The 14768-nt window shown below is 35.7% G+C and overlaps 1 long non-coding RNA gene across 1 annotated transcript in view; it reads right to left on the bottom strand.

Annotated features, from left to right (window-relative positions):
- The window catches only part of LOC122231198, a 419598-nt gene that overhangs the window by 163630 nt on the left and 241200 nt on the right, over positions 1 to 14768 (bottom strand). The window lies entirely within an intron of this gene.

Consider the following 14768-nt stretch of genomic DNA (forward strand, 5'->3'; position numbering starts at 1 on the left):
GGACAATTTTAAAATGATTATTTTTCTTCCAAATAATAGAGCATGTTTAAAAGATGTTTAAATCAAATAAATGTGTATATATCGAACTAGAAACAATTATTAAAACATGTATGAAGGCTTTTGAGTATGTGTGCATGTGTGTGTATGTGAGAGAGAAAGAGAGAGAGAGACAGAGAAGGAGACTACTGATAATCAAGAAAGCTAAGTACTAACATAGGATGCTTTTGTTTGTTTTTATTTGTGCATTCTCATGAGAGAGAGAGAGAGAGAGAGAGAGAGAGAGAGAGAGAGAGAGAGAATGTTAGTGGGGAGATAGGCAGAGGGAGAGAGAAAGAAAATCTTAAGCAGGCTCCACATTCAGCATGGAGCCCAATGCCGGGCTGGATCCCCTGATCCTGGGATCATGACCTGAGCTGAAATCAATAGTGGGCAGCTTAGCCGACTGACACACCCAGGTACCCCTGACATAAACTGTTTTACATAGATTACAAAATGAATGACTATGCAAACCATTTCATCTCTGTTGATAAATACTTGATATCTTCAACTGCCACATAAGGGAGTTGGTCTGAGTAAACTCTCTACCCTATAGTCATTATGAAAACAGTTTGTTATGTATGTGTATCCATGTGTCTGTATGTGCTCTATATTTACCAACAGATCACAACTGCGGTATTATCACACACTGTCCATCACAGTAAACTGTAAGATTAAAAATAATCTAGGACAAAATTATAAACAATACATTTTAAAATTGTGATAAAATTATAAAGATTAAAACTAAGAAATTAATGTACTTAAAACTAATCCAAAAATTAATATATTTTATATACTCTTGAAATCCAGTATACTTCTTAGAGTGGAAGTGAAGGGGAGTTATAACTGACCCACTAGAAATTAAGTATATTGTAGGGTCCATCCATGGACAAATGCCTGATATATGAATACCATTTATCATATAGGCCAGGTATTCAAAAATTTAGAAAAACAAGTTCATTTATTTATTTTGAGAGAGAGAGAGCATGTGTGAGTACAAGCGTGGTAGGGGCAAAGAGAAGGAAGACAGAATCCCAAGCAGGCTCATTGCCATCAGCTCAGAGCCTAATGTGGGGCTTGAACTCACCATGACTTGAGCAGAGATCAAGAGTCAGATGCTCCACCAACTGTACCACCCAGGGATCCCTCATGTATTCAAAAATTTAAAGTAAATGATTATATGTATGCTTCTTTGTTACTGAGATGGCTTAATAATGGATGCAGATTTCAACATGAAGATGTCATTCCAGACCTGCCCTTCACATTCCCTGAAAATCATTCAAATGAACAAGGTTCTTGGAAATAAGAACAAAGTGAATTCAGGCATTCAGTAAACTACAATGTTGTAGCTTTGCCTTTCGATATGTCTGTATTAATACTGACATTCCATCTTGTGTATTGTGGATTTGGATTTTGGACCCAGAAAGAGGCTCAACAAAACACATGCAAAGAAAACAAAATAAAACAACAACAGCAAAATGGTTGAATAAATGGCCTTGGATTCTGGAATTTGAATAAGTATACACACTTTCTAATTCTATTCTCAAAACTTTGGTCACTTGATTAGAATGTGATAGAAGGTATATCAAAACAGTGAAACTGTAGTCCCCAGTAGGACTATTCATATATAGAAAATAGGAAAGGTTTTTTTTTTTAATGTTTATTTATTTTTGAGAGAGAGAAACAGAGTGTGAGCTGGGGAGGGGAAGAGAAAGAGGGAGACACAGAATCCAAAGCAGGCTCCAGGCTCTGACCTGTCAGCACAGAGCCGGACACAGGGCTTGAACTCACAAGCCATGAGATCGTGACCTGAGCCAAAGTCAGATGCATAACCGACTAAACCACCCAGGTGCTCCCAAAATATTGAAGTTTAAAGGAAACATAAACATAGCTCAACAACTAACCCAGGATTCGTATCCCTGATATAGCAATGCTTCTCAAACCATCAAGGCCAATTTATTTTACCCATTATTGCAGCCTGATACTTCTATAAAATATTATAAAAATGAATTACTAAACAGATAAGAAGAAAAAGATATACAAAGTAAAAGACCACATGTTTTATTATTAGATCAAAAGACAAAATTGATCAAATTGCTTTAAAATTTCTGAGCACATACATTCAATTTCTGTACTTATATTTTTAGGGGTTGAATTTAAGTTCACAGACTATGACTGGTATGTGTTTTTTACTTCTTTGACTAATGTATCTCTAAACTATCTCTCTGAATAGATGATGTCCTTACAAAAAACAGGGAACTTACTAAGGACAAAGAACACTTGGTTTTAGAAATCTACTTATTAGAAAACAAGCCATTAACCTGGAAGTTCCAGAAAATGTACATTAAAACATGAAACATAAATGAAAGTTATAGATTATAGAAGGGCATAAAAGATAAAGACATAAAAATATTAGTATTTGAATATTGCATAGTTATATTTAGAAAATTTATATATATATACAAATAATTCATTATAAAATACAAAATAAATATTAGTATGTTGGCTAGATTGAATCATAAAACATCAATAGCTTTTCCTTATATCAGCAATAAGCAATAAAAATATAATGGCAGTTAAATTTGCCAGTGTGTATTCTTACCACATTTCATCTTGTTAGATTTGGTCCATTGCTCCCTTTGGTAAAGATATTTTTGGATCTTAAATTTGTCATCCAACAAATTTCATATTCATAGCACTTCATTTGCAACATTGGTAAGTGTGTCTCTACAATTTAATTCCAGTCATTGTATGCTCAAAAAGTAAAAAAAAAAAAAAAAAAAAAGGAACAATCTAAAAAGGAAAGAGCTACCACAAAAATAGCACACTTCAGGACCCAGAGTCACATGACTCACTAGTTAGTTCTTTAATGATAACACAGAATTCTGGCTTCTGGGGCACATATTTGCACTCTCACACTAACCAAACTTCTCTCAAATTAAGTCTCCATTACATGAGGGTAAATAAATCTATGCCATCCTGGTTTCATCATTGAAGGAAAAGGATTCAATCTCATGACCCATGGAGGAAAAGCTTTATATGAAAGAGTAGATGATCCACTTTTATACAAATTAGACTTGCCCTAAGCCCTGTCTTCATTATGTGGGAGCAGGTTAAGCACACACAGAGAGGTATTAGGTATATCATATGCTCTTAAATTATATGTCAATAAGAAAATATGTATGAAAGGAAGGTTCTAGAATTGATTCTATGCACTGTTTGGGGAGCATCAAAGACTCTTAAAAATACAGCTTCATGTTCTCCGCTGTAGGCCAAATTTTCTTAATAAGATAGAAATCCACTTCACATTTATAGGAAACCTTATAACACTCTTCTCAGGTAAGAGAGGGATGTGTATTAGAGTCGTTAAAAAATAATAATGAAAACATTTCAAAATAAATGACTTTGTATTCAGACCAAAAATTGATTTCAGCTCCCATGTTTACCAGCCATATATCCTAGGGCAAATTATTTAGTCTCTCTGAGCTTTACCTCCCTCTGTTCTACAATGAGTAGAATAATCCCTACCTCGTAAGGTGATTATGAGGATTAAATGAGATAAACTATTCAAAGAGCTCCACAAATGGCCATTCTTGTTATTATCTCATCCATCAACATCATTTTTATTTCATCATCTCTGTCTCTATAGTTCCAACCATTTCTCTGTCATCACAGGATAACCATGGCTTCATATTTTGACATTTCACTAACTGTGTGACCTGGAATAAATCCCTCGATTTTTCTAACTTCCATTTCCTAACATTTTAAAGGAGGGATTTTTGTTGTTGTTGTTGTTGTTTTTAGTGTAGGATATATTTAAAAAAAGATTCTTTTCTTTTAGTATAGAAATGATATCCTCCACTTAATAGTCATATATGTAGCTGTAGTTAATTGATACAATTCACCTGTACTCTTAGGAATTCATAGGCCTATGTTTTGATACCTGCTCCTCTATCTAGGCAAGCATGGCCTACAGTTAAGTGACCACTGTGCCAGTTATTTCAAAGACTTTTTTCAGGTCCAACGTTTTAATCTCATAGTTATACAAAATCAGTCTTTACTATAATATGATGCTCATGAAATTTTATGATGCTTATTTAGATACTATGGATTATGTTTTATCTCTAGTGTAAGTCATGTTGGAACCACTTTTTCCATAGCTGCAGTAATTCCATTTGTTATTATGGGAAGGACAATAGCCAAAGTTGAAGAAATGCCTTTACCTATTTGCGACAGCCCACCCCCACCCCTACCCCCATCCCCTCTCTGTCTGCACTAGTCATAAAGCCTGCTTAAAATTCTCTCTCTCCCTCTGCCGCTCCCCCATACATTGTCCATACACTCTTTGTCTAAGAAAGAAAGAAAGAAAGAAAGAAAGAAAGAAAGAAAGAAAGAAAGAAGAAAGAAAGAGAAATGGAAAAAGAAAACCAACAACTACTGAAATCCCTAACATTTAAGCAAAAAAACTGACCATTGATTGTTAATGACACACACACACACACACACACACACACACACACACACACACACACTCATGTAAATACCATTCATTTGCTTTTTTGGAAAGAATGCATTTTAGACTTCTAAAAAAAACAGTACTATTAAAAATGGCACATTTAATTAAATGCATCTACTAGTGCCAAAGTAACCTCAATCATTGGTTGCTTTTAGGATTTATTGTGAAAAGGACACTACAACAGATATCCCTGCAGGTATTTTCAGTGTTATTTTTCTATGGGCTCCAAATGAAGTAGGAACTCTACTTCTTTTTGACATTCCAATCTTTCCCAATGAGTAGTAATTCTAGAATTCTAAAATGGAGTTGGGAGAGAGAAGTATTTTCACATGTTTTTATTTTCTTGTTTTCAAAAAGGTTTTCAGATGGCTTTGGCTAATTGAAACAACTGTTGAAAATTTACTTGGCATTTTTAATTTTCTCAATATTTTCAACCCTGATGAAAATGTTTTCTCTCTAAGAATATCTCCTTCTGGGAACTAGCCACTTGACTCATGAAAAACGTATATTCAAAATTGCATCCAATCTATTCATCCATCTAGGTAGTTACCACCTGGACACTGCTAAGACAAACATTCCCAGTGTTCCCATTTTTTCCTTCATGTAAGCTAGCTTGGCAATGAACATGTATTACTTTTTCTAGACCATCTATGCACATAAAGTCTGCTCTATTGGTTCAAGAAGTTTGTTTGTTTATCTAAGACAGACACACAGCTGTCATATGAGTAGCAGTAACTGACCCAAACACTTAGGGGGTTTCGTGGTTTTGTTTTGTTTTGTTTTTGGAATTTCTAATTTCAAATGTTTGACTCTGGAAATATAGAAAGAATATAATGCTAGTGAAAACTCCCAGAAGTGTGTATATTTATAAACTGTTGTAGGTGTCACAAAAGAATAAATGCCTCTTCCTTTATCCAATCAACTCTTCATTCGTGATCAGAAGGAATCTACCTTTTCTCAAAATTTTAAGGGACAAAATAGGAATGAGGATGCACTGTGACAATTGGCTTAAATAGTCTCCAAAATATATATATTCCTAGAAAAGGGCAAATGAGTAGGAGAGACCATAAACTGTGCTACATTTGCATATAATATGATTTTTCAGCATTTTCTTCTATTATCCCTGCCAAACACACACATGCAGCATTGCCTATAAATTTTGCTATATTTTCCAAATTCTTCTACTAAAATTTCTCTATTGTGTGTCTAATTTACAAATTAAGACATTTGTTATAATCACTCATCACTATTTCAAACCCCATTGAACCTAGAGTTAATACGTGACATGATTTAAGACGAAGTGAAATGGCCAAAAGGCAGTAAACAATTGAATTTTCCAAGAAGGGTATTCATTATTCTTGACCCTCATATGGCTACTTGTGGTCTGGAGGTAGAAAGGATCCTTCTTGGATCCTGAAAGGATCTCTAAAACTTAAATACTAAAGCAGTGACTTACAGGGTTAGTGCCTCACTAAGTAGAATAAAAGAAGCTTGGACATATGCCCACTGTTGAAGAGGAAAACATTCTTTTGATGGTACCTATTCTCCAATTCTCTTAAAAAAATTTCATTTCCAAATCAAAACTTTTGAAACATATAGAAAAAATCATGACTGGTTCTCACATAGTTGATAGACTACATAGAGAAATATCCCAACACTCTAAAACAAATATACTGTGATTCATTTTTCTCTCTCCCAAACTGATAGTCCCTATTTCAGTAAATGGCAATTTTCTTCTTTCAAGGAGTTTAGGCAAAACAACAACAATAAGAAATAATCACAACAACTTTTCTTCTCTTCATTTTACATTCCACATCAAGTCTATCTGTGAACCTACTTATTTTGATATTAAAACACATTGAGAGACATACTGAAATATAAAAATTCAAAATTGATTTTAAAATATTAAAAAAACAATTAATACTTTAGCAGAAGATCACTAAAAAGTGATACAAAATTGTTAAAACTTACTATTTAGTGTAAGTCACTGGTATCCACAAAAGCTATTTTGATTTTTTTTTTCTGTAATAGGCATAAAATAAGAATAGAAAGTAGCTGACTCCGGGTTGGGGGGGGGGGCGGGGAAGTAAAGTGTAAAAAACACTTTACACAGGAACTAAAATTTCCAAAGAGTGCCCAAAACTTAAAATATATGTACCTAAATCACTTCTATCAACATTTAAAGTGCATAAAGTGATAAAACCCTAGGGATGATATTACAGTGACAATAATCAACATAGTAGTAGTGAGACAGCAAACTCTCTTGTAAAAGCAAAACACATTTAAATATATATCAAAAGATAGATGAACACTGATATGTGTTTCCGTTTATTACTCAGTACATCTCCCAAACCCCCAGCCTTCATTCTACCAATGTTATTTATATTTTTTTATTTTACTACCAGGTATTTGATTGTATAATCCACTCCAATACACACTCCTTTAACTGCAAACCTGATTTGTCAGCACTCTTATAAATCGGCATTGAAAGGAATAGAATATAAAAGGCAGATTTTAGAGTTGTGCGTAATGAATTTTTGCAATAAATGAAATAGTGGAAAATCCAAATAACATAAAAATTGTGAGTAACATTAAGTTGAAAATAGTAAACACCATTAGAGGTAACACTAATCCATTTACCATCTGGTGATATATCACTGCTTCTGATTTCCTTGAACTGGTAAATAAATTTTGATTATTTGCTATTTCTCTTTTTAGTCAAATCAAATTTCTCTTCTTTTGAGCTCAGTTTTGACTTAAAAATCAAAAGATTAGAAAGTTTTAGAAAATAATTCACTTTCAGGTTAAGGCTTTATAAATAAAGAACAGTGAGGGAAAATAAAAAAAAATAGATATATTTTGCTGCACTTTCTTAATATTAGTGACTTAGTTTACATACATGCTTTGGGAATCAAAGAGACTCATCTCTTCTATCAACCACTTGTCAATCAAATTCTTTTCTCCTTATTAGAATTAATGGATAGGATAAGGCCACAAACAACATTCCCACTTTCACAGGAACAGATAGCTGGTTTTGTTTACACTGATTATGTATAGGAGTCATCTGAACTAAGAAAATATAATAATATATATTAATGATCGATATGGTTTGAAAGTAAATACTTGTTACATCTAGATGACTCTATATGTTTAAAATATTATTTCTAAACTTTCAAATGTTTTCTAGTTGAATTTTGAACCCAGTTTATCTGTTTCAAGAAACAGAAATAGAGTGATCTTCCTAATCTCTAAGTCAAAATCAGTATACACTTTGCGTATGGGATTTATGGCACAGTTTATATCATTTTTAGTTTCAGTCCTAGTCTTTGTGTGATAAAACTTTTCTTCTGTTTACCCATAGTCTGTGTAACAGACTGATGTTAGTGTACCCTCCTGCCCTGAATTCATATATTGATTCCCTAACTCCCAGGTTGGTTCTATCTAGAGGTGGGGCCTCTAAGGAAGTAATTAATGTTAAATGAGGTCATAAATGTGGGCCCTTGATTTGATAGCATTATTGTCCTTATAAAAAGAGATACCAGGGAGCTTATCCTCCTTCCCTCTTTCCCTACTAACATGAAAGTAGAGATCCTGTTAGCACAGAACAAGATGGCAGCCACATACAAACAAGAGAAGATGCCTCAGAATGAAATCTACCCTACCAGCACCTTCATCTTGGACTGCCATGTTTCAAAACTGTAAGAAATAAATTTTTATTGTTTAAGCCACCCAGTCTGGAGTATTTTGTTATGTCAGCCTAAGCAGAGAACAGACTAAAACAGTCTAGGAGCCAATAAAAACACTGGAGATGATAAAGTTTTGCGAAAACACTGTTGTCTCTTAGTCTACATGAACCAAGATTGCTAAACAGAGGGCATGTGCATAGTAAACACTGATTTAGCCATATTAGAGGATAGGTGTAGATAATTAACTCAGTCCTCTGTCAACTATACTCTAGCCTCTCATTTCTTGCTCACAGCATAGGATACAAATATATCCTCTTCTCTTACTGGCATGTTTCTGTTCTTGCTCCATTTCCTTTGTCTGGCACTATATATACATTGCTGTCAGGTAATGTCTCTTGAACTTGTTCAGACTTATATTGTAAATCACTAACCCTGCCTTGTGCTTCATCATCTAAGGTTATTATGTGGTTGGACTACAATTCTTGATGTTACTACTTTGTTACCAGTTACCACTGTTTGCCTTTGGGCACACTATAAGTCAAATGCATTGACTCAGTTTCCAGATTTCAATGTTGGACTTTGAACACTGCAACTCTGTCCCGCTTAGTTCAGCCTTATGTACCATACCTAATATGGATGTCCTCATGTCCAAGCAACTGCTCTTCATATTCTGCAGGATGTCCTTATATATAGCAGTAAAATCCCACTATCTTCAGCTCTTGATGCACTGATTTCTTCAGATAAAAAATAATTTTATTTTGCTACCTTACAATCTAGCCAAATGGTAGAAAAGTGATTCTCAATCAGAAACATTGCAATAAAGTAGAGATTTCTTGGAAATGCAAATTCTTGGGCTCCATCCACACCAAATGAATCTGCAGCTCAGCAGTTTTAACATGCACTCCAGGTGATTCTAACTGTTGGAGAACTATTTGCCTGGGGCAAACTGACCCCAGGATAGTATAGTAGCCACATTGCTGACTACTACCTATATTTACCCCCATTAAGAAGGCCAACTGGCCTTTCTGGACTACTTTATTCTCCTGCTTTTTTCTTGGAAGTTTGGACTTTCTCTTAGCCCTTTGCTTTCAGCAATCCTATATCCCAGACAGTTGTCTGGGAATATCTCCCATCCCAGGGATTCTAAGATCCCTTTCCTTGGAATCATTTTTCTATTCCCTATACTATATGCCTCCCAATTAGTTGACATTTGTTAACACCACCCTATTTTCACCTGGCCTTAGGCATTATTATTGTCAACAATTTCAAAACACCCAAGTTAATTAATAAATTAGTGGTGGATTCTTTCTAGGCTGAATTGCAATTTTTCTATCAATTAAAGGGCAAAGGCCTTTTTCTACTCTCTACCTTCAACTACTTTAAGCAGTAAAGCTAAGGAATTTGCTCTCATTGGTAAAGCTACATGCAACTATTAAAATAAGTTTATGAAGATTCTTAAGCCATTCACTCCATAAGAGCTGTTTGCCAAGCACTACACTCAAGTATTTATCTCACTTAAGTGTTGGTGTTCACATATTAGCCATTTTAAATTGCTGTATTTGCAAGTTCAATATAGTAAAATATTAGCAATTTCATATGTCTCACTCTAAATACCATATTTTAATCTCCTTCTGATAGCTGAGATAACTGAGTGTTTACAAGTATGAGGAGCTTTACATAAGTAGTGAAATTGAATAAGCAAAGAAAAACGTAACAATTTTTGAACCCATAAATTTGTAAAACACAAGATAAACACCAAGACTTACCATTAGTGCTCATGACTTTTTTTTTTCTTTGCCAAAGAGTGAATTGCCCTGTACTCTGTAGAGAGATGAAATGGCCCTTGAAAGATCTGTGGCATGGAGAAAGCTGTGTTTTTGCAAATGTATGGTTGATTCTGCAACATTTATTTGTTTAAATCTTGATTGCTTGCTCTAAAGAAAACACAGCAATCTAATTTCCATTTCAATGATTGGTAGAGGAATAGAAATGTGATATAACTTGAATAATGAGGCAAGGTGGGATTATCTGCTAGGGATCATTCCATATTCCTGAAACAAACAAACGAGTAATGAAAAAAAAAATGCTCCCTCCCTTTCCACTGACTCTTGGCAGATCTGGAAGTGCTACAGTCATCTTACTAATGATCTGAGTATAAAAGGCAATCCAAGGGGCGCCTGGGTGGCTTGGTCGGTTCAGCGTCCGACTTCGGCTCAGGTCATGATCTCGCGGTCTGTGAGTTCGAGCCCTGCGTCAGGCTCTGTGCTGACAGCTCTGAGCCTGGAGCCTGTTTCAGATTCTGTGTCTCCCTCTCTCTCTGCCCCTCCCCTGTTCATGCTCTGTCTGTCTCTGTCTCAAAAATAAATAAACGTTAAAAAAAATTAAAAAAAAAAGGCAATCCAAAGAAAAATAGATTAGACATATGTCTTGATATGATTGAACCACTGGATCAACCAATCCTGAAGCCAGATCTATCGCTAGAATTTTAGTCTTTGATCACAGTTTTCTGTTAACTGCTTTTGCAAACAGACTAATATAAAAAAGTGATTCATTTTATCCACTACAATCTCTTAGGAAACTTCCCATTTCTAAATGGTACTTACATACTATAACAGTACTTAAGTATCATACAACCTGAGGACCCTGGCAAGTTGAAAATATGTATTCTAAGATTGGTACTTACTTTTTTTTAATTTTAAAAATGTTTATTTACTTTTGAGATGGAGTGGGGGGGAGAGAGAGAGCAAGCAAGCGAGGGAGGGACATAGGGAGAGGGAGATTCTGAAGTAGGCTCCAGGCTCTGAACTGTCAGCACAGAGCCCCACACAGGGCTCAAAATCACTAACTGTGAGATCATGACCTGAGTCGCAGTCAGAAGCTTAATCTACTGAGCCACCCAGGCACCCCTAAGATCTGTGCTTATTGATTGGTCTTTGGAGAAAGTCAGGTCTCAGTTTCATACTACTCCCTTCATGTACTGGATTGTGGCCTCATACATGTAATTTAAAACCTCTTTAAACAATCAATTATCCATCTGTAAACTGGGACAATGTGAGTCCAAAAATGTTTAAAATAAAAGTTGGGGCTTCTGGGTGGCTCAGTTGGTTAAGCATCGAACTTTGGCTCAGGTCATGATCTCCCGGTCTGTGAGTTAGAGTCCTGCGTCGGGCTCTGTGCTGACAGCTCAGAGCCTGGAGCCTGCTTCCTGTTCTGTGTCTCCCTCTCTCTCTGCCCCTCCCCTGCTCATGCTCTGTCTCTCTCTCAAAAATAAACATTAAAAATAAAAAAAATAAAATAAATTAAAAGTTAAGTGAGATAATATGAAATAATATTAATATGTTTAGCATTGTGACCTAAAAGAGAAATTCAATAAATATGATTTAAGTTCCTTTTGTTTTGTTTTTCATGTACGTGTGCACGTTAACCCTTTAAGGCTTAGTTAGATATGATCTAACTGGGGAGAAGGCTTATTTGACCTAAAAATAATAAAAGTATTTTCTGATAAAAATTAAAGGAGAGATGTCCTCATGAGCTGACATCAATCAAGAACATCAATGTGATACCATAATTAATAGGAGTAAAACTATTCCACATTCTCATACATCATTTTTCATTTAGTATCTTCAGTTAAATATAGTGAGGCCAGACTGAAATTTTCTGGTACCAACTGAAAACTGAGATCATAATGAATTGGAAGTACTTAAAAATATATATGGTAACTGAATTTCTAAGTTCTTTCTTTCTTTCTTTCTTTCTTTCTTTCTTTCTATGTTTATTTTTGAAAGAGAAAAAAGAGCACAAGCGGGGAAGGGGCAGAGAGAGAGGGAGACTGAGGATCCAAACCAGGCTTGGCTCTGACAGCAGAGGGCCTAATGCAGGGCTCGAACCTGCCAACTGCAAGATCATGACCTGAGCTAAAGTACAACACTCAAACAACTGAGCCACCCAGGCACCCCTAAGTTAACTGAATTTTCATTTTGAATAGCTTAAGGAGTAAATATAGGTGTCTTAAATGAGATGGATTTGAAGAAAAGCTGGCATGAGCTAATATATCAAGTATACTAATACTCTATGCACCATTCTGTTGATCAACGGGATGGAGAAGTGAACAAGTCATTCAAAGGCACATTTCATAACATTTCATTCTGCCTCAGTCATAGATCAATATCCATTCTGTTCTATTCTGTCAATAAAGCAGTATCGTGAAATTCAAATTGTATCCATATAGTTAGCTTCATCTTAAAAATCTCTCTATGATAAAGTTGATGTAGCAGTTGGTTGTAATGTTAGGTCTTGGTTAAAGGAAAAAGTGAGTGGGAATACAGAGGTACATTTATTTGCCTCAACTTCTCAACTACACACACACACACACACACACACACACACACACACACACACACCACTATAAATACGGTAGCAGCTGATGATGATCCACTAGTGGTTACCTGAAAGGCTAATTTGAGAAGGATTCTAAGATCTTATCAGAATTCAGAGGGGATGAGTGTGAGATGGATAAATGATACCTGACATGGAAACATAAAATGGTAACAGCTGCATCAAGATTTGATTTGTTTGCTTGTTTGTTTGTTTTGCAAACTTTGCTTTAAACAGTTGAGCAACTATCACATTCTTTGACCTGAACTGTAGGGGAAAAAAAAACAAAGCCAAAAACAAACTTCAGTACATCTGAAAATTACTCCCCAAAGTTTTACCATCATTCAGAAATATTCAGAAAGTTTCAAAAAGTCAAAAACAAGAAAAGATAAAGGCAAGGATCATTTGGATTGTCCATTGACCTATTTTAAATTATGAACAACTCTGGGATCATTAAGAAATTAGGCAGTGGATATCATTCAAAACGCATGTAGAATTAGCTTATTAAACCAATTTTGTGTTCTTGGCAACGATCAGAAGAATGAACAGGGTGAGCTGTGGTATGGAAGAAAGGAAACTAACTTGGGAATGAGAAATGGAGTCAGTTGCCATGATAGAAAATTTAAGGGTATCATAACAACCAGACATGGAGATGATAGCTGGGCAGGAAAAAAAACAAGTAGCAGGAAGGTGTGGAAGACACATTTGATGGATTTGACTATTCTGTCCAAGGCTGCTTAGGTCAGTCCATGCCTACACCACCAACTCAACATTAACTGGAGGAGAAATCAAGAATATCACAACTGAAGCAAAACTACCTAAGGTGATTTTGTGCAGCAATCAGATGTACCTTTCTATGTGTAGATTGGCCTCTGCACATCACTCTGCTGTCTTCCTCATTTCTCTGGAGCAATCTCTTGACTTGTAGCAGTATTCTCACACAGAGACAGGACACCAAGGCTTTCTTTGTCCAGGAAGCAACTTTATTTGTCATGCCGGCATGTGTTCAGTGGGTCCGTAGCCGAAAAAATGAGCCCCAAGTGCAGCAGGGTGTAGCTTTTTATGCAATTTCTACTGTTTTCATCTCCCATATACAGTGACATGTAGTCGGACTGGACATAGTCCAAGTTACAGAGTTATGTCAGACCTACACATAAGTGTCTAAAAGTCGATTGGGCCACGTTGCACACTGCCTTCCTTTATTCTGAGGAGGCCTCAATCACATTCCTTAGGGAGGGGCTCTACTACAAACTAAGTGTCTCAAAATACCATCTCTCATCCCCACACTACTCTGCTTCTTAAACTATACCTTCCTTGGAACGCCGTGGCTTAAAGGAAAGAGGACTGTTCTCAGGGAGTTGCAGATATTTATCCAAATATCATCAGTATTTGATTAAAGGGCAGTCAATTGTCCCAACTCTTTCTTCGTGGAGCCAAGAAGCACTAACATTTTGGAATTAATCCACTGATGTCTAATCTCAGTTTCCTGACAAGGGAGGGCTGTGAAATAGATTCTAACGGGGGTGAAAGTTTTCCCATCACCCCAGGTTCTTACAACACCTTACCCCAAACAGCTGGCATTGTTTCTGGGTCTGTTCAAAAGAGAAGAGCCCTGTCTGGAGACCAGAGCTGCATTTCTATCATCTGCCTAGTTACCAAACCCACGAGGGCAAGAGAGTTTAGTTTAGATCCTCACTGTGTCTTAGGCTGTGTTATCCATAATATTGGAGACTATTTCTTTGTCATTATTCCCCGACAGCTATAAAGCTCTTAGGTAGGAATAGGTGTAATACTCTTTTCAAACACTTCTTGTTTCCCAGCGTAGCTTTGTTGCTCTATATGACAAAACAGCAATATTATAAACCTTCTAAATATTTTTGTGTGACCAAACATAGAATTAGTTAATGACAAAGTCTAATCAAGTAGAGACTGAGTTTATATATTTTCTGTTATTAGGGTGACTGGTCAGTCACATGACACTTTTAGCCTTGATAAAACAACCATTGATCACGTCCACATTTGAAGGCAAGAGCTGAATTGGCTGAGTGTAAAAAAGACACATCCTAAGACAGATATGTAGAAAATGATTTTTCCCTATTGACATACTGACTAAAGTTAATGTTGTAATTGCAATCTGGGAGTTAATTTCCTTTTAA

This window comes from Panthera tigris, chromosome D1, assembly GCF_018350195.1.
Source record: "Panthera tigris isolate Pti1 chromosome D1, P.tigris_Pti1_mat1.1, whole genome shotgun sequence".
NCBI lineage: Eukaryota > Metazoa > Chordata > Mammalia > Carnivora > Felidae > Panthera > Panthera tigris.